The sequence below is a fragment of the Coccinella septempunctata genome, chromosome 4 (genome assembly GCF_907165205.1).
Source record: "Coccinella septempunctata chromosome 4, icCocSept1.1, whole genome shotgun sequence".
In the NCBI taxonomy this organism is placed as follows: Eukaryota; Metazoa; Arthropoda; class Insecta; order Coleoptera; family Coccinellidae; genus Coccinella; species Coccinella septempunctata.
This window is the reverse complement of record NC_058192.1, coordinates 12,684,351-12,710,150: the sequence shown is the minus strand read 5'-3', so window position 1 is coordinate 12,710,150 and position 25,800 is coordinate 12,684,351. Positions and strand designations below refer to the sequence as shown.

At 35.2% G+C, this 25,800-nt stretch overlaps 3 non-coding genes across 3 annotated transcripts; 2 read left to right on the top strand and 1 right to left on the bottom strand.

Moving 5' to 3' along the window:
* Window positions 1-2,566: 2,566 nt before the first annotated feature.
* Trnaa-cgc lies at window positions 2,567-2,638 on the bottom strand. The gene has a single exon. It is a non-coding gene; the product is annotated as a tRNA-Ala (tRNA).
* Window positions 2,639-23,982: 21,344 nt separating this feature from the next.
* Window positions 23,983-24,054, top strand: Trnad-guc. Its single transcript has one exon. It is a non-coding gene; the product is annotated as a tRNA-Asp (tRNA).
* A 1,257-nt stretch (window positions 24,055-25,311) lies between these two features.
* Window positions 25,312-25,383, top strand: Trnad-guc. Its single transcript has one exon. It is a non-coding gene; the product is annotated as a tRNA-Asp (tRNA).
* The last annotated feature ends 417 nt before the right edge of the window (window positions 25,384-25,800 follow it).

The window sequence follows — 25,800 nt, the reverse complement described above, 5'->3', positions numbered from 1 at the left end:
ATAGGCTAAGGGCAGATTGTTTGGACCAAAATATGGCGATAGGACCAAATCCACCTCAATAAAATATTGCTGTGGAAAAAGATAGAAGGCGTTAAAGTTGAATTTTTTTTTCGTTTTTTGCTAATAATTTCACTGTATATTTTTTCATCCGTTTTTAAGAAAAACACAATTGAACAGTTCAGAGCATCGGAAGGGGATTTGAAGTAACGATTTATTTATTTTATTCATTCATTTCGACGATAAAGCATAATTAAAAACAATGTAACATAAAAAGAATAAACTTAAATTGAATGTTCTACGTGGCCTACTCCGACTTCTATGCCTTTTCTAATTCAACTTTAACGCCCTCTATCTTTTTCCACAGCAATATTTTATTGAGGTATATTTGGTGCTATCGCCATATTTTGGTCCAAACAATCTACCCTTAGCCTATGTCCCAATAGTTATGAATCACCCTGTATATCTAACAAGTCAATTGAAGTGGACGTGGGAATTCGATTCCTTTTCTTGAAAAGACACTCCTGTTTTAGAGCTCCTTGTAAATTCCGACTGTGACACATAAATTTGTAGTTTTTATATGTATGACTCCTGATCGTTGGAGAGCAAAGAGGAGGACTTTGTTTAAAAGCACATACATTTGAAATTAGATGATTCCCTCAAACTTTTTGTTTTATTTTGTTCGAAAAGCTGAGAAAATACCAAACGTCTTATATTATTTGTGCCACGATTAGTATCTTTGTAGACAAATCGAATTACCAACCATTTTACATCATTGTTCGAATATCAGATTGGACAATGACTACGAACGAAAACTAGTTTTAGAGAATTCAGTTTCCCATCTTCTCAACAACTTACCGCCTGAACCTCGGTACCGTTTTCCGTTTACGCTGTCATGTACACCAAAGAGGCGAGTCCAGGTCACGATATGAACTCGGGTACATTCAAATAAATAACCTGCAACACACTTCATTATGCTGTACAAGAAATTTGTTCTCCTTTTCTACACCTTCGCCACCTGTGGCCAAATAGAGCATTCATTTTTCGATGTTTCAAATAAAATTTTTGATATCTCGATCTGTAGCAAGATATGAATCACTTGAATTTATTCTCCAACCATTATTCGTCATGCTTACCTAAGATTTTTCGAATAAATCCACCTAGGGAAAGCATCCTCTGGTACACAGAGGTTATGTGAGGAAATTTTGATTTTGATAATAAAAATTGTGTAAGATGAATGCTGCAAAAAAAACAGGTTGATGGTTGATGTACAATTACATAAACTGTTTGATTGACAAAATATTTTTCTGTTTTTTATTGGCGGGATCACGGAAGAACTCTCTTAAATGTTCTTCCGATTTCTGATGGTGTTTTTTGTTTCTGCTAAGAATTAAGTTGAGTTCAGTTTCATTTTCCATTTTTATTTTCATTTTCCATTTGATCAGGTGAAAGGTTTGCTTAGTACCGAATGTTTTCCGATGTTTCTTCAGGGTGAGGTGTCAGATCGACAAGATCATTGCTTCATATGCTTATGTTCATCTTTGTATTGTATTGTATTCATCATATTGGTGAATCAGAAGTATCCGTTTGACAGGGATCTATATAAGACTTGTGCAGATTAGGTATTACATCCGTCTAACTGGCGATAGAGGGCGCAAGCTCTATATTTCTTGAAACCCCTCTATTTGAATTAATTACGAGTATGTGAAACATGGCGCCCAAAAAACAGGGACGTTACATTTGCTTCGGCAGATTTTTGTGTATGAAGACTATGAAGTAAGAACTGGTCAACCTCACTACTGGTAGGTTATGTTTGTACTGTGAGATATCGAATAATAATCCTGCTATTTCTATTTCGATGCACAGAATGGAATTCCTTTGAACGCACTTGATCTTCCATTTATATGGAAGCTTCGCAAACTTCAATCTGTTCGTGAGAGGATATACTTTTCGTTCCAATCCGGTTCTCAACAATGTTAGGTGGTCATTCGCCTGAAGAATCGAACGGTTCATGTCCAGCCGCCCTGGTTAATTGTGTGACTTATCATCTTCAGTATTTGCCTTCTCAATTCGGCATTGCTCCATTCAGTAACCGTTGAATGAAGTTTCGTTTATTTGTCGATCGCCAAAATAAGACGATGACAGATTCTCGTATTGGTTTACTATTATTACTAATAATGAAACTCAAGAATCGGGGCCAAAAAAAGTAAATATACCAGTGAGTCAGGTGGAATTTGATATAAAACGTTGAAAATTGGTAGACATTTTTTTTTTTTTAGAAATAATAAACTTTTGATAGTCGTGGACAAAGTCTAGTATTCCATTCGCATATTATAGCTTATAATAACTTGGATGGCCAATATGCTTGTTGAATATAACTACCATCCTTCCTTCTGATTCCGACTGAATAAACTCATAATTATAAAAGATAACACATATGTACTTTCTTTAGTTTTCAATATGGTATTTATTATTATGAATCTGAAATATCGACCATTTCGGTATAGGATGGTCAATCATTCGACCATTTGAAAATTCGAGAAAACTGAAAAATCCAGCAAAATTTTCCTGGAGGAGCTGGGATTTGAACCCAGGACTTTCAGCATGCGAAGCAGACACTCTACCACTGAGTTACACCCCCTCACAATGAACAATTTTAGTTACTTATTTGTAGTTACTTATTAGAGGATGCACATTTCTTATTGGTTCAGTCGAGGTTCAAAATGAAATAAAGACCATGCTCAGCCCTTCTATTTTCTTATCTGAAAATTAATGGGCCACAATGTCTTTGGAACCATCAAATATAACAGCGTATTTGAATTCCTTGGAAATTGTTAAACCGCCTTTTTGTGAAGTTTGGTTCTTTGCATGTGCTTCATGAATGTTCTTATTTTGAAATGAAGTCAGTTTATCAGGCTTCGATTTGAAACGAGTTTTCTGAAAATGCCAAGACGTAAATCAACAAACGCTGAGGCTAATAGGGCTATCGGAATGTTACAGGGTGGCCTAACTCAGGTTGTTGTAGCGGAAAGGCTCCAAGTCAGCCAAAGTGTGATATCTCGAATTTGGAATAGGTTCAGGGAGACAAGTTCCATGTTGGAAAGACCAAGGCTTGGTGGGCGACGAAAAACAACACCTGCTCAGGATCGTTTCGTCACTGTTTCGGCGAGAAGAAACCCTACATCTACGTGTAGAATGCTACGAAATATTCTTCAAAATGTAAATGGGGTCCAGGTTTAAATCGAAACCATCAGACGACGTTTGAGAGAGGTGAATCTAGGTTCTAGACGTCTATTAAAAGAGGAGTTCCATTAACACGTGACCATAAGCGTCAAAGACTGGAATGGGCAATGCAACATATCAATTGGAACGATCAATGGCGTAGTGTCCTTTTCACTGATGAATCCAGATATATGGACGATTTTCAGATTCTCGAAGAATAAGGGTATGGACAATCCTACGCATACCCCGTAATCCTCGCTATGTCCAAGAAGTCAATCCATTCCGAGGGGGTAGTGTTATGGTATGGCCGGGATATGTTTCAACGGGCGCACAGATCTACACATTTGTCCTGGGAATATGACCTCCTTACACTATAGGGAGCATGTCATTGACAATGTTGTGCCAAATTTTCAAGGTGCTATTGGTGAAACTTAATTTCTAGACGATATCGCTAGACCGCACAGTGCAGTCATAGATGAGAATGCGCGCGAGGAGCTTAGTATTCCACATTTACCAATACCTCCTCCGCACTCACCAGATTTGAATTGCATAGAACATGCATGGGATATGCTCCAAAGAAGATAAGGTAATCATCAACCTAACCCAGAATCCTTAAATGATCTGAGAGAGCTTCTGCCCCGTTTATGGAACCAAATTCCTCAAGAAATGTTCAACAACCCCGTGTGTAGTATGCAAAGAAGATGTCAAGCTGTTATTGATGCCCGTGGAGGCCATACATGGTATTGATAGTCTTAAAATGCTTGAATTCTCTGGGAATAAAATTTCGTTATTTTACTCGATTTTTCTTAACCACCCTGTATACGCTGCAGACCTACAGGCTTAAATTAATTTGCAATTTGAAATCATATTAATATGAATTTTTATCACTGTTGGAAAAATATTAAACACAACCTAATATATAATATTCTGTAGTCATCATGTTTCATAGTAACCACATAATTCTGTTAATTGAGTTAGCTATGAATCGGAATAGTTGAACGTGTGTCATTTGTGTGCAATATACGTTTTTCATTAATCAATTCTATTTTCTTGGTGTATTTAATTTCCTCAGGTTATGGGCCGTACCATACACCAAGCTTAGAACCGTGATTGATATAATATTGCAGACGAAATAAAAAGTGAACCGTAAAAATTTTTCACCATGAGTATGTCTAATCTACAAATTTCAAAGCTCGCCGGTAGAGAAAACTATACGACCTGGAAGTTTGCAGTCAGATCATACTTGGAGCACGAAGAATTGTGGGATTGTGTTGATCCTGGAGGTCAAGATGTGAAGAAAGACTTAAAAGCCAAGACCAAGATAATTTTGCTGGTAGAACCAATCAACTTCGTTCATATTGAAAATGCATCGTAGAGAAAACTATACGACCTGGAAGTTTGCAGTCAGATCATACTTGGAGCACGAAGAATTGTGGGATTGTGTTGATCCTGGAGGTCAAGATGTGAAGAAAGACTTAAAAGCCAAGACCAAGATAATTTTGCTGGTAGAACCAATCAACTTCGTTCATATTGAAAATGCATCGACATCTCGAGAAGTTTGGTTGAACTTGCAAAATGCTTTCGAGGACTCAGGGCTGTCAAGAAAAGTCGGCTTGCTGAAGGACCTAATCAACACAACGTTAGATAATTGTACCAGTGTCGAGGAATACGTAAACAAAATTATGAGCACAGCTTATAAGTTACGTAATATTGGTTTTGAAGTCGGAGACGAGTGGCTTGGAACTCTCATGTTGGCAGGCTTACCGGATAATTATAAGCCAATGATAATGGGCTTAGAAAGTTCAAGCATTAAAATTTCGTCAGATTTTGTCAAGACAAAATTGTTACAAGAGGTTAAAGTGTCAGAATCCACAGCATTTCTCACAAAACACAGAAAAAACGACACAAACTCACAAAACAGCAAATCGAAAGGAAAAGGCCCACGTTGCTATGGTTGCAATAAATATGGACATTATAAAAGTCAATGCCGAAAGAATAATAATCAAAATAATTTTGCAGCTATTTTTTCAGCTTACAGCTCATTGAATTCAGATGATTGGTATATAGACTCAGGGGCAACAATGCATATGACAAAACGCTCAGACTGGATGTACGATTTAGAGTCACCTCCGATTCAGAAGATAATGGTGGCGAATAACAGTGCAGTCTCCGTGCAGAACATGGGTAAAGTAAACATTCAGACCAATGTATGTAAGGATGCACATCAAATCCAGGTGAGGAATGTTTTGTTTATTCCTGAGCTAAGTGCAAACCTGTTATCGGTCAGTCAGTTGACAAAGAATGGATGTAATCTGGAATTCACTGATGAGGGTTGTAACATTTATAATGCCAATAGAGTACTTATTGCAACTGCAAAATTGTCTGATAACATGTACAAACTCAATATAGCAACTGGTAACGCATATGTTACTACTGTTGAAAGTAAGACAGACTTGATTACATGGCATAAAAGAATGGGTCACTTAAATATTGCTGATGTCAAGAGGTTAGAGTCATGTGCTGAAGGTGTAAAAATAAGTAGCAAGGCAATTGATTCAGTATGTATACCATGTTGCGAAGCGAAACAAACCAGATTTCCATTTCCACCGTCAAATTCAAGAGCAAATGCATTGCTAGAGATAATTCACACTGATCTTTGTGGTCCGATGGAGACATCTTCCGCTGGAGGTGGGAAGTACTTCATAACCTTTGTAGATGATTTTTCTAGAAAAGTGTATGTTTATTTTCTAAAAAATAAGATGGATATTAAATCTGTGTTTATAAAGTTCAAAGAAGAGGTAGAAAATGAACTAGAAAAGAAAATTAAGATTTTAAGGAGCGATAACGGGAAAGAATTTTGTAATAAAGAATTTTCTGATTTTCTAGCAGCCTCTGGAATCAAGCATCAAACCAGCACTCCATACACGCCTGAGCAAAATGGGCTAGCGGAACGGATGAACAGAACGTTGGTCGAGCGTGCTAAATGTATGCTGTTTGAAGCTGATCTGAAGAAAACGTATTGGGCTGAGGCGGTTGCTACAGCAGCTTATATCATTAACCGATCACCATCACGTGTTTTGAATGAGGTAACACCATATGAAAAATGGACTGGTAAGAAACCGAACCTTTCACATTTGAAGATTTTTGGCTGTAAGGCTATGGTACATGTTCCTAAGCATAATCGTTCAAAATGGGACCGTAAATCACGTGGATTAATTTTTTTGGGTTACTGCGAAAATACAAAGGGATACAGATTATTTGACCCAGTTGGTAAAAAGATTATAATCAGCAGGGATGTAATTTTCATCGAGAAAACGGAGATAGCGAAAAATATAGCACAGGAACCTATATCAGAACCACCCCTTGCTTCAATCACTCTTAGTTCCAACAATAGTACATTGGAACGCGAAGATGTTTCACAAAATAGCACTATGGCAACCACTAGTGATGAATCTTTTGCCAGCAGTATTGGGACTGACGATCCTACATATTATCCAACTACAAGTGATCATGATAGCGATGTTGATGATTTCCAGAGAGATTATAATTTGAGATCACAACAAAGGAATAATATGGAGGGCAATAATTTTATGTGTGTTACACAGTTTTCAGATCCATTGACTGAGAAAGAAGCTTTATCAAGCACTAATGCTAAAGAATGGAAAGAAGCAATGGATGAAGAGTATAAGTGTTTATTAGAAAATGATACGTGGGAGTTGACTAATCTCCCATCAAATAAACATCCAATACCATGCAAATGGGTTTTTAAAACTAAAACAGATGAAAATGGTCAGATAGTAAAGTACAAAGCAAGGCTTGTGATAAAAGGATGTTCACAAAAATTTGGAATTGACTACAAGGAGGTTTTTTCACCTGTTGTCAGACTTGCATCATTGAGATATTTATTTGCCTTATCTGTTAAATATAATTTGGATATATGGCAAATGGATGCTGTGTCTGCTTTTCTTCAAGGTGACATAGAAGAGGAGATTTATATGTTGCAGCCTCCTATGTACTGCATTGGTGAACAAGTATGTCGCTTAAAGAAATCACTTTATGGTTTGAAACAGGCTAGCAGGCAATGGAATAAGAAGCTTGATTTCACATTGAAAGAAATGGGACTAGAACAGTCGAAGCAGGATCTTTGCATTTATTATAAAATCAAAGACAAAGACAACATGGTTTTTCTAGCCATATATGTTGATGATTTGATTTTATTCACTAATAATGAGGAGTCGAAATGTTACATAAAAGGAGAATTGCATAAAAAATTCAAAATGAAGGATCTTGGAGAGATACGTTACTGTATAGGAATACATGTTGAACGAGATAGAGAGAAAGGCATAATTTATTTAGATCAGAAAAAATATATACAACAAGTATTAGAAAAATATGGAATGTCAGATTGTAAATCTGTGAAAACTCCAATGGATTTGAATTCCAAGTTACAAAAATCAGAGGAAACAAAAATTTTACATGATATTCCATATCAGGAGATAATCGGATGCTTGTTATACATTTCTCAAATTACAAGGCCTGACATAAGTTTTGTTATTAATATGTTGAGCAAATATAATAACAAGCCTGAAATGAAGCATTGGATTGCACTTAAGAGAATTATGCGTTACTTGAAAGGCACTCAGGATTGTAGACTGAGTTATAAGCAAAACTTGGAGGAGACTATGACCCATGGATACTGTGATGCAGACTGGGCCAGCTCAGAAGATGACCGGCGTTCCTGTACAGGTTACACATTTCTGTTTCAGGGAGGAGCAATTAGCTGGAATTCAAGGCGTCAGCCTACTGTCGCTCTATCTACAACAGAGGCTGAATACATGTCTTTGTCGTCTTGTGTACAAGAAGCTTTGTGGTTAAAGCAATTTCAAGAAAGTTTTTGGCCACAACTCAAGGATGAGGCCATGATTATTTACAGTGATAATCAAAGTTCTATAAAACTTTCAGGTTGTGACTACTACCACGCCAGGACCAAACACATAGATGTGAGGCACCATTTTGTTCGTGACAGAGTACTTGGAGGGGCCATTGATGTTCGCTACATACAGACGGATGCGATGGTTGCTGATGCACTCACTAAAGTCACCTCACACCCTAAATTGGTTTATTGTTCTTCGAAGATGGGGTTATGTTTAAGGGAGGATGTTGGAAAAATATTAAACACAACCTAATATATAATATTCTGTAGTCATCATGTTTCATAGTAACCACATAATTCTGTTAATTGAGTTAGCTATGAATCGGAATAGTTGAACGTGTGTCATTTGTGTGCAATATACGTTTTTCATTAATCAATTCTATTTTCTTGGTGTATTTAATTTCCTCAATCACAAAAATCTTATTTTAACTATACTTTTTTGCAATTGAAGTCAATATCCCTAACTCATGTGGAGCAGTTTATGTTTTGTAAATGGACTCTATATTTTTTTGGTAGACGAGGGAAAAAACACTCTCTAACTCCATATGTGAGATGCTGTTTCGAGATAATGACTTTATGACAGTATCCGATACTTTAATGAAATTGTAAACATAGATCGAATAAAAAATAATTAAGAATAAACATTTTTCTGAAACCGTACGTGTTTATTTTTTCGACCGTTGAGGTCAATAAACACTTTTTTCACTCTCGAAATAACCGCATTGTAAAGAGCGTCTCGACGCTCACTAGTCTATTTATAACGCGTGTAACGATCGACGTACGACGTCAAGACGAAGCATGCAGATTTTCGTGCAATACGGACGTCCGAAGTTAATAGCAACGTCGTCCCAACATAATCAGGAATTCAAAATATAACAATCGCAAAGTGAGCGCGGATAAACCCGAAGATCAATACCGCAGGATTGAAATTGCGCGCGGCTCTAACCATATCGTCATTTGTCAAGTTCCCTCCCGTGCGGGGGTGTGAGGCGTCTAAGGGTCGCTCTTCCCTCCTATTCCATTCGCCCTTTCGTGTAAACTCTTTCATGCTGACGGGGAAAAAGGCACATCGAGGGATTTTTTCTTGCTGCATTGTACGTTACATAATGAAAATTTCCTTGTTTTCAGTGTAGGGAAAACATTTGAGAGTTTCTGGGATTTGAGGAATTTACGTCCATTTATTCTTTTGGGGTGTCGTAGATATAATAAGAGTTCAAGTGTTTTTCGATGAGAGTGCTAGATTAGGGAATACTCCTTCTGACGTAAATGATATATATCTTTTATGGAATATCTTTGAAACGTCACATTTTGAAATAACCATTTCAACCGTTTCCCAAAAAAATATTTTAAGCACTTAAAAATGAAAAATAAAAATGGGTATTTAAAATTTAAAGCGTTTCATTTCAATTGCACAAGTTGGCAACATCGACTGAAATATGCCTTGATAATAAAGGACAACAAATGCATTATCTTGATGAGATAGACAAAGATGGCTGTCTATGAAGTCTGCGACGAACGAAGAAGGTCGTAAAATTTTATGGGATTTTTATGGCGGGTTGCAGTTGAGGCTCGCCAGTAAGTACGTGCCTGTAAATCAACAGCTGTTATTTTGTAAACAAGCTGATCGGGCATTGTTCTTTTTATTTTCTAGTAGGCGTTGTTGCCAAATCGTAAACTTGAAACCAAGCTATTTAAATTTCAAAACCCCATATTTGAAGAATGATTTTGAATAGTTTCCGCGGTGCATTTAAAAAAATCATGAATGAAACTCATAATTATTCAGTTTTAACTTGCATATGCAGTGATAACCCAAATCGAGGAGAATTCCCCTTTGTCCTAAATATGCCAAAATTTTAATGGGGAATTGACAATAAGTGCCAGAAGACAGAACACCCAGTATCAATGAATTGGAAATAATTTCTACGAATCACTTTGTTTGAGTCAGGATAAAAAAAATCAATTAGGGATCGTCTGTTTTCACAAATAAGAACACGATAATCGTGTTGTGGATTATTTTCGGATGTGGAATCAAGAAGGCCCACGAAAAGCTTAGCACTTTCCTCACCTTGGCGAGCCTCAACAGCAACCGGCCATAAAAATCCCATAAAATTTTATGACCTTCCTCGTTCGCCGCAGACTTCATAGACAGCCATCCTTGTCTATCTCATCAGGATAGTGTATTTGTTGTCCTTTATTATCAACGGATATTTAAGTCGATGTTGCCAACTTGTGCAATAGAAACGAAACGCTTTAAATTTTAAATACCCATTTTTATTCTTCATTTTTAAGTACCTACTTAAAATAATTTTTTTGGGAAACGGTTAAAATGGTTTTTTCAAAATGTGACATTTCAAAGATATTTCATAAAGAATACATCATTTTCGTTAGAAGGAGTATTCCCTATTAGTCTCTGTCCAATCTACTATTAACAGGAAGGTAATGTACGACCACAGATCATGTAATTCAGTTTCCTCAATACTTTGAACAGTTTTGTTTAATCGATTAATCGCCGGGATACTTTTTGCGGAATAATTTGGCAGAGATGCAAATATTTTTAAGGAATAATAAACTTCTCCATACAACGGTGTTTAATGAATTAATCTTCTACGAATTTCCAATTATCATAATGTGCTAATTGTAATGAGGTTCACTGGTTCAGTGAATAAAGAGTATTTTATTGGATTGTTCGACATGATACCTGATGAGGATATAAGACGTAACAGACTTTGCGTGGAGTATCGTTAGTTGCAGCTAAAGATACTTGAAGGGGTTCAGACTCCCACTGCTATGCATGTTGCTGATGAAACTGTGTTCATTTTTCATAATTTCTCTCGTTTAAAAATTAGTTTCGATATTTTTTCTCACATTACAATAATTTCGAGTAAATTATTCTGATGAATTTACAATCATATTTTATATCATATTCTCTTCTTACGAACAAACCTTCTTCGTTTTGGACTCCAAAAATAATCAGGTATTGAGGGTTATTTTTCGATATTCAACAGCTCTTCAGATACCTGCCTCAAAATTAAAATTTTCCCATTCTTAATGGTCGAAAGCTTTTTGATATATCCCACAATTCAGACAATTTTTGAAGTGTTTGACAAGAATATTCATTCTGAAATGGCCTCAATACTTTGAACCTTTTCGGTTCTCTTTAATCATTTTCGAAAACTGTTGTATAACTGTTGGGCTAGAGCATTGTCGTGATTTTCCAAACGAAAGCAATTTATACCATACTGAATAATAAAAGTTCAATCAAATGACATGAATTGAAACTGGCTCCTGATAACTTTTGAGGGAAATATGGGTAGAAGGGAACATTGCAAAAATGTTCTACGTAGCCACCTCATTTATGTGAACATCCATGTTAAAAATGTCACCGAACTCATAATTCGCTATGCAACGTGCGCAATTCATCATTTAACCAATTTATTCTGCTCCTCCATCATGCAGTGGTGGTTTTCCTGGATCATAAATTAACGAATGACCTCATGATTTATAGTCGAAAGCAATCATCACCAAAATAATTAGTCGCATATCCATCGCGATAGCCGGGCATGCCCATGTTGGACTTCCCCAGTCACCAGACAGATTTAAGTCGAGAAATTCCAACTGTTGCCCGATTATAATCCGTCAATAGAGAACAGAATGATGCTCTAAATTTAGTAGTGACGCATCCGATCCGGTTGTGAACCCAAACGTAACCTTCACGTATCATCCACGTTTATAAACACCAGAGGTCGCGGCAGGATTCATCGTCACGACGCATATTTTGATAACTTACCACTGTCACACATGCTGTTCAGCCACAATTTAGAGTTCTTTAAACTGTGGTTCAGTCTTTCATGTGTATAGGTATATAGATGCACAGGTGGCTAGACGAAAGCGAAACAGAGTCGCAATCATGTTCAACATACAGGAGTCGTATATTTTTTTTTAGTTGCGAACACTATTTTCGTTGACCAGAGCTAATTTTAACGATTGGATGCACAGCTTTAAACATGCCAGGCCGTTGAATCATTCTGAGTTGTTTGAATGAGATGCAATTTGCTTTTTTGCTTTGGATGCGTTTTCAGGTTTGTTTCATATGAAAACGATGCAGTGAAAAGTATTTTCTCACTTTAAAATAAAACGTTGTGTATGTGTGTATGTACTTTGACGTGTATAAATCATACGGTAAATACGAATATAAATTTAGTTTGCACACTATATGTTCTTTCTCTTTTCATTTAGTAGCAGGAACGTCAATTATTATCATTTAATGGTCCATTGAAATTTTAATCCTCGATTTAACGGTGTATACAGAGTGAGTCTTCGATTCGTACAAATATTTCAACAGTAGATTCTTGAGGTCAAAAGAAACACTTTATTCTTGAACCATTTTTTCCGAATCAGCTCGGTTTAAAAGATACAGGCTGTTGAAAAACCATAAAAAAATGTTATTTTCGCTCTATCTCACAAACGGTTTTATCGAATGAAATACTGTTGAAATATTTCTACGAGTCAAAGACTCAACCTGTACACACCGTGTAATGGAGGTTTAAATATTTAATGGAGCATTAATTTATAATTGACGTTCCTGCAACTGTACGATTGTATGATTGCTACTGAAATGTTTCACAGCAAGCAAGTATGAGAGTGCAGAGTACCTAATGTAGTATTGTTTCAGAATACGCATCCTAAATGAACCTAAAACCTTGATGGTAAACCGACCCACGCGACTGGGAAATGCAACGAGTAGGTACAATCGAATATAGCGTTTTATGGCAATTAAGAAAAACGATGGATTTTTGAGAGGAGAGGTGATGACTTGGGAATATAGGAAATGTACTTAACAATACGCAATTAATTCGTGAATACCCATAATCCGTAATCATCTATTCTTCGGAATTCGAGTTGGTCGTTGAATCTATCAGATCATTGAAATCATTACAGTATATTTATGTAATGGGATTTTTTATTCGTTTTGTGAAAACCACAAATAAAAATTTCATTTTAATTTATGGCAATAATTTGTTCATTGGAATATCGCTGACTGTAAGTCTCTTTAGTCTTTAGTTTGAAGATTTCTCAGTTTTCTTAGTAGGCCCATTGAGAATCAATTCAATGGTAGGGCCAAAGGAGCTTCAACATTATAGGAGGATATATTGAAAAATTCTTAGCCTTTTCTATAGAACCAAACAGAATTTCAATATCAAAATATTTTATTACTCAGCATATTCTCCTCTTAATTGGATACATTTATTACAGTGAACCTGCAACGTCTCTAGACCTTTCAAAAAAAATGTTTCTTCTTGCTCTGCAAACCAGACCTCCACAGCTTTTATTGCCTCCTCGTTGAAAGAAAATTGACGACCTTTTAAACTATTTTCCAGTTGAGGAAAGATGATAGTCGGATGGAGCCAAATCTGGCGAATAACGGGGGTGCTGTAGTAATTCAAACCCTAAATCACGAATTTTTTGCATGGCAACATGAGTTTTGTGTGCAGGGGCGTTGTCCTGCAAGAACAAAACACCTTTGGATTGCTTTCCGCGTGTTTTCTCCTTAATTTTTTCCCGTAGAGTGGTCAGTAATGTCGAATAGTAATCTCCGTTTATTGTTCTACCCTTATGCAAAAAATCAATCATGATTACCCCTTTTTAATCCCAAAAAACTGAAGCAAGAACTTTTCCAGCAGATTTTTGGACACGAAATTTCTTAGGTCTTGGAGAACCAGAGTGTCGCTATTCCATCGATTGTTGCTTTGTTTCGGTTTAAAAAGTCCACATCGTTTTCAAATCGAGCACAGATCGAACGCGATGCTTCTACCCTTGCACGCTTTTGGTCAACATTCAAACATTTGGGGATTCATTTTGCAGCAATTTTTCTCATGTCCATATTGACGTGAACTATATGATAAACGCATTCGTATGAAATATTCAGTGCTTCAGATATCCGTTTTAGCCCAATTCGACGGTCTGATAAAATCATGTCATAAACTGCATCGATATTTTCGGGGACTGACACAGAAACTGGCCTTCTCGATCGGTCATCATCTTCAATGGAAAATTTTCCCATTTTCAAACTTGCAGTCCAATTTTTCACGGTCGCATACGAAAGACATTGATCACCAAGGGTATTTAGCATATCTTCGTAAATCTGCCTACCTCTTAACCCTTTTAAATACAGGTACTTGTTGATGGCTCGATACTCCAATTTTTCGATTTTTACAATTTCGGAGAACATCTTCTTTCTTTTAATTTATAGCGTAACTCTGGTTTACTTTTTTGACCTCAAACTTCACACTGACACATCTAATGAGTTATTGTTCGTTGTTATGGTAACGCAATATTTTTTTTATGCATGGAACTGGTCTAGGATAACTAGATATCAATACATCCTCGTATATATTCGCTATCACAGAAGCATCTTCAGGTGGGTGAAGATGAAGTGGTTAAACAAATCATGTTAGTGAAAATCATATGTTCCTGTTTATAATAGTTCAGTTATATGGATTTTCCGCAAATATCGGCCACATCAATTGAATAACAGCTCACTTTTCATACGAATGGTGAAGATCTCTCAAACCGTTCATCTCAGTTGTCCACGTAAAATATGAGAATACTGCTTAAAACAACACACCCATCCGATGGGGTCACCGAGATATCGCCTGAAATACAATTTTGTCCCATAACCACTAGGTTGAGAACGAGAACGAAATAGACTTCCGTTTAACAGTATCATACCAACTACAATAATAGATTAGACCGATGTGGAAGAACGGTACTTTTAATGAGATTTGTACAGATGCGACGATGTACCACGTACAGGTCAACTGGAACGAAAATACCGAAGTACCTACCAGATACGATAATTATTGGGCAGAGGCATTGCAGTTTATTCCACAAATTTCATGTCATCCACAGAACATGCCATCATTACTCATTTATGGTCAAGAGGATATGGATTCGAACTGATCAATCACTCTCTTGAATGATACGATGTTTGCCCATGTTTGTTTACAAGAGTTTCCTCCTTTTATTATGGAACAGAGAATGAATAGAACTCGTAAACATTCAGATCTCTAGGACCTCAAACTTTCAGAGTGAAAATATGTTTTTCACAATAGACATCTTTTGATTGTTTGTTCTGAAAATAAAGGTACACGAAAACAAAATTAGTAAGTAAATAAATAAAATAGTAAGAATCTGTTATGGAAAAATGAACAGTGCACCTGATTTACGGACAAGGAAACTTTATAAAAGATCTTGGAAATAATCCAGCTCTAGTCCTTTGGGTTGATAACTTCATACGGTCATCTCGAGGTTGTTCACACAGTGAAATACCCCCCTAAAGCGATCTGCAGAAAGGCGATGGTACCAGTCAGGTGAAATGATTACATAATTGTCTTTAATTAAATCTTGCCGTATTAAACGACCGCTAAGGAATCTAACCTGTTTATGGGGAAGATTTCCTTTATTCCTCCATAATGATCGTGAACTGGAAGATGGGTGTTTCACAGAGATATCCGACTGTGAATCTCCTGGACAATTACGTACGAGTTGCATTGCTTATCAGGTTTATAGATGCCAAATGGTTTCAATTCCTCGGACTTGTGAAGATGAAATTCGAAAAAGTATATCATATATTGTATCACATGTTCCCCCTCAGTCTTCCCTCAGCCAATCTCAAATTAAAAACGATTTTTTGAAAGTGTTTCTAAAGCCTAATAAGCTGTATAATTTTCTGCCATCCACCTCTTTTAGTTTTGTCAGTGTAGATCGTGATAAGTGCTCTACAATTTTCTCACGATAAATCGATATTTCTTGTCTATCCTAGAATGATTATATGATCGTTTTTTACACTGAAACCTTCCGTAAGAAATTTTCTACACGATGGTGAAAACCCCATCAGAATATGACATGTAAAAATAATTTTTTTATGGTTTTTCGACAGCCTGTATCTTTAAACCTAGCCGATTCGGAAAAACTGGTAAAGGAAAAAAGTGTTTCTTTTGACCTCAATAATCTGCTGTTAAAATATTTGTACTAGTCGAAGACTCACCCTGCTTTCAGCTATATTTATATTCAGTACCGTAGATTCGGGTGACTTGGGACGATTGTTGAATTCAACTTGTCATATTTTCAAAACGGTGACCTATTTTTATCTGAAAAAGAGGTTCGAATATGCTTAAAAACTCAGAATATTGATTAGGATATATACCATGGTTCAGAATTCGGATATAAATTTCGAAAAAAATAAAATATACTTGTCCCAAGTCACCCACCGATTTGGGAGGTTTGGGACACAAGTTAAAATCTGTTGATTTTTCAACTCTCAAATGAAATAGGTAACTTGGGACGGTGTATAGTTTTGAAAAATTAGAATTTGTAATGATATAGTTGAAATTCGGTAAGGAAATTAAATGATAAATCCCTATGACAACGATAGTAAATATATTGCAACTCAAGTGTAAAAAAATTAAACAAAACAAGAGATCTTTGATTTGTTTAATTCTTTGGTGATTTCTTTGTGAAAATAACGTAAATAATAATATCCTGCGAAAAATCGGCATATTTCCTGCTGCCAATGCGCCGCTTGTATCTATTCGGCATTGTCCCAAGTCACCCTATGAAACAACAAAATAAATGAATGAGATCCGTCTTGCCGTTTGATTTGTAAACCACCTTGTTTCATGACATATCTAATATCCCGATATCCCACGTATCCAGAAAAAAAAATACACATGCACAAAGTGAAACACATGTACAGGACACTAGAAAGTATAAGGGCCTTAAAAAAACGCCATAAAAAAACACAATCTTTTAAGTTTGTCCCTTCACTCATAAATGGTAAGAAACAAAGAAATCTTCAAGGGGGGTAATTGTCATAAGTTACAGGACTGTCCCAAGTCACCCGAATCTACCGGTATATCAGTTTGTTTGAGAATTGACGCATAATTTTCATTTAACATTTTTTTTTCTTCAGTACGTATGCCAAAATCGATGGATACTTTTTAACGTTTTAATAAAAAAAAAATTACTCAGAGCAATAGGAAAATGCCGCATAATATGTTGTCGATGTCGATTTAACTCGAATGTTACGTTCTACATCTGATCCGAACTAACGACTAACCATCATTCAGGGTATCAACAGAAAGACCACTCTCATCGAAGAAGATGCTGACTATGGTTTTGAACTCGTTCTCATCAGAGCAATACAAGTCTTTGGAAATGGAACGAAATTGATAGATTATACCTTTTCGTCTTATATTTGCCCAAAAACTTTAGAAATCCAGTGAAATGTGGCGAAGTAGTACAAAATCGTTTGAAAAATGTTGGACCTTTCATCGGTCGCCCTAGTCAACACAAGAGTCCTAAAGGGAGAAGAAAAACCATATATGTTATCACCGAGCACAGAGTCGGACCTCAAAGAAGCATTACCATACTGCTTTTTCGATAAAAACAAATACTCTTGGTCTTTTCACTACCTACCAAGGGCTGAGCCTCTTAACATTTCTTTAATTCAAAATGCCAACTAAGTATTCAGTCTGTATCTAACGTAAGACCAGACAATATTAGCTCCCGATGGGAGAAAATTGTGCACCTCTAGTTCATCATGATCTTGTGGTAGAAAGCCTCTAGTAAGTGACAAAATGCTCTGAATCCATGTCGATCCTCATCGCCTGATTTACATTTTCCAATACTTGAAAAACGAAACTCAATCAAGAGAACGATTAAACCGGCTGCAAGTCCAAACGACCATGTTCGTAACATCTTATTATAACTTCCCGAAGAAGTAGTTGGACCGATTGCATTTCATCTACTTTCACCTATAGGTAGAAAATCGTGGCGACGAGCGGGCGATGTCGTCGGGGACGAAATGAAATTAGAAATTAAACGAAATGACCCATCGTCCTACTTCTTCGACCCGATGGTTTCAAGAACTTATACCTTTTGTTACACATTTATAAACGCAGCGTCGTCGTTGAACGATTGTTGCTCGGCATTCGGGGCAGAACGTTGCGTTGTGAAAACGTTTTCGTTCAAGAGAAACGAGCGTTGATTCAGGCCAAATTGTGCCGGGTAATAGATCATTTCAATAATAATGCAACACTCACCTTCAGCCTCTTCCACTAAAAACTGAATAATATAATTTACACTAACATGAGTGAATAGGGAGTAAACCCTGAACAATTTTTAGGGTTAGGTTCTTCTAACTGTAAGGAAACACCACCAAAATTTTTTAATTGCCATCTCGCTTCCATGCAATTTTTGCTCAATTTAATTTCTATCAGTTTTTTCTGGTTTCTAAGAAAAAATTCATTCAGTTATCACCGTGGGGTAAAAGTGAATGATAACAAAAACTGCAAAATAGATATATGCATACGATACTAAAAATTCCTATGAAGAGAAAGTTATACAGGGTGTCCGTAAACAAATGCGAAGGACTTGAGGAGATGAATCCTCGATGAAAATAAGCAGGGGTAGTCCCTATAAAATTTTTTCGAAATCGACTTCCCTTCCAAGATATAGCCTCTGGAAGGCGATGACGAGTTGACAGTTTTTAATTTTTTTTACGGGTTCTAAAAAACACTGAGTCATAAAACTATACATAATATGAAGCACTAAGTAGATGTTACTCAGCCAATTTTTAAGATCTCATTACCTTTTTATTAGGGGTTGAAAATAACAACCCCTTATGATTTTCCTTCAAAAATTGTTTTCGTGGGAAACATTTTCGAAAACTAAAATTCTCTTATGGTTTTCCATTCAATTCTGGAGAAAAAAAATCTCTTGCAAAATTTCGATACAGTAGATACTTTTATCGGAATAAATAAAAACAAGCAGTATACGAAGGTATACGAGAAAGAGAGTTGATGCATGTATTTTAGCGGGAGGTAGTCATTCTATGGAACACTTATACGATGAAATGGAATGAACACTGATCAGAACAGCTTGTAAGATTTTATTTATTCCGAGAAAATTATGGACTGTATCGTAATTTTACAAGAGACTTTTTTCTCCAGAATTGAATATTGAATGGGAAACGAGAATTTTATTTTTCGAAAATCTGTGTTGAGTAAAATCTACTTAGTGCTTCATATTATGTGAAGTTTTATAAATCAGTGTTTTTTATAACCCGTAAACAAAATTAAAAACTGCCAACTCGTCATCGCCTTCCAAAGGTTGTATCTTGGAAGGGTCGATTTCGAAAAAAATTTATAGGAACTACCCCTGCTTATTTTCATCGAGGAATCATCTTCCTTAGTTCTTCGCATTTGTTTACAGACACCCTGTATAGGATATCTATTACATACATGTAACATATTCTTTCCTATCAGAACGTGAAAACGAGGAATTAAAGGACCCTATTTTCGGATCAGCCTGAATGAAAAAAGTCAATTTAATTCGATTAATATTGGGAAAGCTCATACAGGATAAAAAGAATCCTCAATTCTCATCAGGGAACACAGACTGTTCGGTGTAAACTTAATCGAATTGAAAATTTCTTAGTTCGTCCCTGCTATAAAGCATAAAACGAAAAATTATATAATATTTTTGTTATATTTTATGATTCCCGTGACATTAGGGAATCATGCTCGCAATACGTTTTGTATAGGGTGTCCCATATTCGATGTCCAGTAAGAGAATCTCGGAAACTAGAGGAGCTAGAGCAAAAACCGATGACACGTTTCAGAGAAACAAAGAATGATGAATACTGCATCTTCCTACGATCCTTCGTTTTTGAGTTATTAACAAAAATTGAGATTTTGACTACATATTTCGAATAGTTGTCATAACTTTTTTTTCTTCGAAGTTACATATCTGAAACTTAAACTTCTACATTCGTAGAATCTACTGACAAACGATTTTTTCCCCAATTCAAGAATAACAAATTCAATAATAGTTCGCATTAAAAAAAAACGAAAGTTTCCTGATAATTTGAAATCTAGAACAATAAAATTCTTTTTTAGCTCGACAGTGGATTCTAAAAAGTGTTTCAGATTTGTTATGAGAACTTTTCGAAATCGTCAAAATCTCATTTTTTGCTAATACCTCAAAAACGAAGGATCCAAGGAGGCTACGGTTTTCACCATTCTCAGTTTCCCTGAAAAATGCTTTGAAATGCTTGAAAAGTTTTCTTCCAACTATTCTAGTTTCCAAGATCTCCTCACTGGACATCAAATTCGGGACACCCTGTACATTCTCGAAATTGTTAGAAATTCTGAACTAAAAGCTGCTTTTTTCATCCCTGCCAACAGCCAATCGACATTTTTTTCCGGGAGGTCAAAACTTACAACATACCAAAAATTCAGGAAATAAAAGTGAAATCCTTTTTCTATATTCAAATGGTGCGAGGTTCTTCGGTACAGAAAAACTCCTAGTTTTAGTTTCCAATTTGAAAAAATTTTTTTTCGCATTAGAATTGTACGTTGGTGGATGAAAAATAAAATATATCGAGATGAAATTTTGTTGAACTTTGTAAAATAAAGTAACTCAATGTATCAAAGAGAAAGCAATATTTAATTTCATTACTTTAGGATTCATAAATGACAAATACAAAATAAACAAACTTTTCTGGTTTACATTATATCTATTGGAATTTCAAGAGGAAATTTCAATGGAAATGTTTCATGAATAGACTGAATTTCAGAGTATGTGGAAATTCGACAAAATCATAATTCAAGATCGGGAACGTTATTATTTATTACATCCTGTGGGAGAATCCAGGGAATTTTCCATGCTGGAACAAATTGTATCGAGTATTTATAAATTGTACCGGAATGAAATGCATTCCGATATGCGAGGAAATACTTGCGCTTTATTTTTAGATTAATGAGATCCTTTATTTTTAAACAATCTTCCCAGAACTGGGGATTTAAACTAGCGTTTATACTAGCACCTGAAGTATCGATCAAAACGCCGTTGCGTGTCAAAAGAAGTATTCAATATGCGAAGGACAAAACACGAAAAATATATACTTATTTTTGTAGAAGGACACATCTTCCCTTATCCAACATATTGGCATATGTAAGAAGATAAAAATTAACGCAGCATAGATCTATCAGTGTTATACATAAAGAGGTTAGGCAATGTAATTGAGGAATAGAACCAATATCCTTTTATTTCCTCAGATTTTTTTATTTGTAAATATACTACAGTTTCCAAGCTATAAGCCAAAAATAAATTTTTCAAATAAACTATAATGAATTCTGATATTTTCCATAATGTGGCCACAACCTTTCTCTAAACCAGACAAAAATTTTAAACATGAAAATGTACAAATAGTCAATCAATTGCATTGCTGCGCCATATTGAATTTATTTGACAGCTCGTTGAAGTAATCGAGTACTCCATTGTTGAAATTAACCTCTCTATAGACACTCTTCAACTCGATAGAAAAGTATCAACATCAGTCCTAGAGATGAAAGTGATAGGCGTTGTGTTCCATTTGCGGTATTTTTAAGTGTTCGCAATCTTTCACCAGAACTATCACTTCCTCATCATAAACAGTACTGAAATATCGCCTGATAGATATTTCCAACACACAACCTCTGCCATATCACCTGTCTCCAAATTGAATTTGCACTGACAAGATCGAATGCAACGTGCAATTTTCGACTGAACATGTACACCTCAGGAGGGAGAACATAATAATCAGAGCGGAAAACTTATGGTTTCGTATGTAAATTGTATCGAATATCTTTCGATACACGTACATTCTGGCCATGTTAGTGTTCATTTGTCGATTATCCAATCACGACCTCCTGAACTCTGGAGGATAAAAGACACGATTTAAGTGTATTCGCATTACGCTAAATCAGTTTGTCACGAACTGTGTTCAGTTCGTTGTTACTGCTCCAATGATAGGAATGATTTCGAGGTGATTTGCAGAATAAAATTCCACCTACTTACATGTTTATTTTCTTTCTCCTCAAAAGATTTTTTTGGAATTCGTGTGTTTCTTTGGATTAAGCAACTTGAAATGAATGTGCATTCTTGTCGAGGAAAATTAGAAACCTTTGGTAGTTTCATTTGTCATCAATTCCAATATAAAAACAACTCTATTGGGTGTAAATGAGTATTTTTGAAAATTTTAAGGGTTGATTCCTTGTTGAAAAATAGTGAGGTAGTTACTCGTGTATTTTTTTTAGCAGTATAGGAGATATACTATATTTTTTTGGGCATTTACATTTTTATGATATTTTTTTGGGCATTTACATTTTTATGGAACTGTTTTCTGAAATATTTTTGCTTTACTTTCAAATTTGCAACTCTATAAAGAGTTCATTGGTAGAGCCACGAGATAGGATAATGGATATTATCTATTGGAAATCAATTATTCAATTCTCTTCACTGTGTTTTTCTGTTCTGTTTCCATCTTGGTGAGAGTATTGGGAATTAGCTAATCAATCTTCTGTTTAATTAATATATTGAATAGGAAAACTTTGGAATCGAACAGGGACAAAAACATTATGACTTGAACAATTTACATTAAAGCAGATGCCTCATGCTTTCCAGTATTCTCTACAAAACAACTGGAAATAAATGAATATATTCGGTATAAGAATTGAGTACCTCTCCTTCTAGCATTTGGCTTCAATCAATTGATTCTAAGAGTTCTTCATCAATTATTACAATGCATTATAAATTGCAACTGATATTATTCACAGTTTACGTTACTTCATGAACAGACAAACTGAATGTTTTTGTTTCATTTAAAACTCACGAAATAAACGAAAAATTTTAAGAACATTAAAAACACATATCAGTTCAAAACTATTTGTAAGTTTTTTCAGGGTCATTACCGTTAAAACCAATTTTTGTCATTGGTCATTGATTGTTCGATTAAAATACTCGTTCTCATGTGATGAGAATTAATTAGCCATTCTACTCATTGGAGCTGAAACAATTAACTTAAGATTTTCTTGCAAGTTATACTCGAATCCATGCAATAACGATTGAGCAAAACTTGTCCTGGTGCCTTTCCGAAGGTCTCGTACAGTAGAGGTCATCAGTCTCACAGAAATACAGCAAGTAATAGCCTATTCGTAATAACAAAGTGGAATGATATGCATTTATTATAGACAATTTACACAGTACTAGAAATCACACTGGGTTCCTCTAAACACATAACGTTTCTTCGAATATGTTGTACATGGTGTCCCAGAATGAATGAATAATCCTGAAACACCACAAAGGAGAGCTTTTGTGTGCCCTGAAAAAATATGTCAAAAAATATTTCCCTTGCAGAAAAGTCTTCTTTTTTGGTGTAATGCGCTCTTATTTTCAGAGTTTACAAACGAATCAAACCCATCATTTTTTTAGTGGAATAAAATACATACAGGGTGTAAAAGAATAGTCCGTCTCTCTTTGGTCGAGATTAATTGTTGATTGTTGCAATTTAATCATCATGAACGATAAATTTTTTCAATCATTATTAGCTGAATAAAAAAAAATTGTTTGGAAATTTTTCACTTTCAGTTGAATTCATCATATCATTTCAAAGTTGGAAGTTGCTCTAAATCACATACTCCATAATATGTATAATTTTCATTCCTGCTAATTCAAGGTGATTCACATAAATTAAAACTAACGTTTTGAATTCTTTATTCTGCTTCTGTTCGAGAATATATTGGCAACGTACTTGAGATGGCCTTCGAATTCTTGCTGTCGTGATGTTTGATGAATAAATAATAACTTTCAATTTACTCAAAGATCGGAGTACCTATTAGTACGTCCACGACTACGACAGATGGCGCCACCAATTTTATTGTAGATAGCAATTGTCACGATAAGATGCGCACAAGTTTCCACTTGTTCTTTTTAATTTGTCTTCAACATCCTCGGTAGTATAGTGGTCAGTATCCCCGCCTGTCACGCGGGAGACCGGGGTTCGATTCCCCGCCGGGGAGGAAATTTTTTTAATCTTTTTTCTCTTCTTTTTTCGTTACTGAACTGGTCCTGCTAGAAAAATCAATAGAAATACGAAAATCATGACGCGCTCATGAAACATACTATTTCCATTCGAAGTACAGGGGTAACACCCAAGAAGATTTTTTCAACGATCAAAGTATGTAATATGTAAAGATTATATATTTTATATATTAGTCAGATTAATCGCAATATGGCCATCCACATAAAATTCTCTTCAAAGTCAGTGAAATCGTGAGGGCAAAGCCAAAAACTATATGTGTCCGTTAACTAAAATTCCATTTAAATTCATCAACACATTTTAGTATACCACAATCATATTCTTATTAACGATATCAACGAAAAAAAGAATAAAAAAATAATATAAAAAATAAGTTTTCCCTTACTGATACAATAAAAGCTATATCTGAGCAAATATTGAATGAAAACCGAATTTTTCTAAAACACGAGCAACAACCTTCCTTCAACTGCATACATATTTCAGTCGATACCTATCTAGATTTAGAATCTAGAAAAATCACCATCTAGAAAAAATCTAGAGGTGATAAATCGGGTGGTCAAGCAGTCCAAAGCATTGTAAACTTCACCATATCCACCTTCGGACCTTCGTAGACTGATAGTAAAAATTTTCATCAATTTCTTTTCGTATCAGTCAAACGAGAAGTAATTGGCACAGATGTTATTGAATATTCATGAAAATAAAATATAAAATTATGTAAAAATCATTACAACTCAAGTAAAATGTTAGTTGTAGAAACCGCTACATTTTTTTGAGCACTTAATAATTAATGATTTCTGTTAGTAGTTTTTCTTTCTCTTCAGTGTTTGGTGATCAATATAACAAATTTGAAAATCCTCTGAAAATTTAAAAAAATTAAATGGCGAATTAAAAAAATTTTGATATTTATATAAGGGGAGAAGTAAAAGTAGTTATGAAATAATTATGGATTAAATTTATAGCACGCCATGTTCATCTCCAACGTTTCAATAGTGGCGAATGAAAGTTAGAAAGAATTGGAAAGTTTAGAAAACAGACATCATTTTTTTTACAAAATCAACAATATCCTATACCTATACATATAGTAATAGAATGGTATAGTATAGTAACAGTGGTATAGCGTTTTGTAATAAAATTATTTGCATCTTCGATTGATACCAGCACTTCAAACGGTGAAGCGTTCTGAATAAAGTCACTGGTTATTTTTCAGATTTTTTTTTTTTTAACTAAACAATCAATATCCTCGGTAGTATAGTGGTCAGTATCCCCGCCTGTCACGCGGGAGACCGGGGTTCGATTCCCCGCCGGGGAGGAAAACTTTTTAATTTTTTTTCAATTAGATTTTGTTATTTCACTGCCGTTTTACGAAGAAACTGATAAAAATTTGAAAATAATATAGATCCCCCATGATTTTCAACATTTTTTTCAATAGTTAAAGTTTTTTTTGAGATAATCATTCTTATAATAATAATATATTAATCTGCAATACGGTATTCTACAATTAATTCTCTATTACAAGTTCATAAAAAAAATATGGAAATTTTTTAACCGACTTGACCCCAACATGTGGACCAAATGCTAATACTGTCACCCTGATGTTTAAATGTTTCATTATTTCACCAAATATTCCAAGGGATATCACTAACATACAATTTAGGTAAACTAAGTGAAAGGTAAAAAAAATTTAAAATATATTTTTCGATAGCGAATTTTCCCAAAAATAATACAA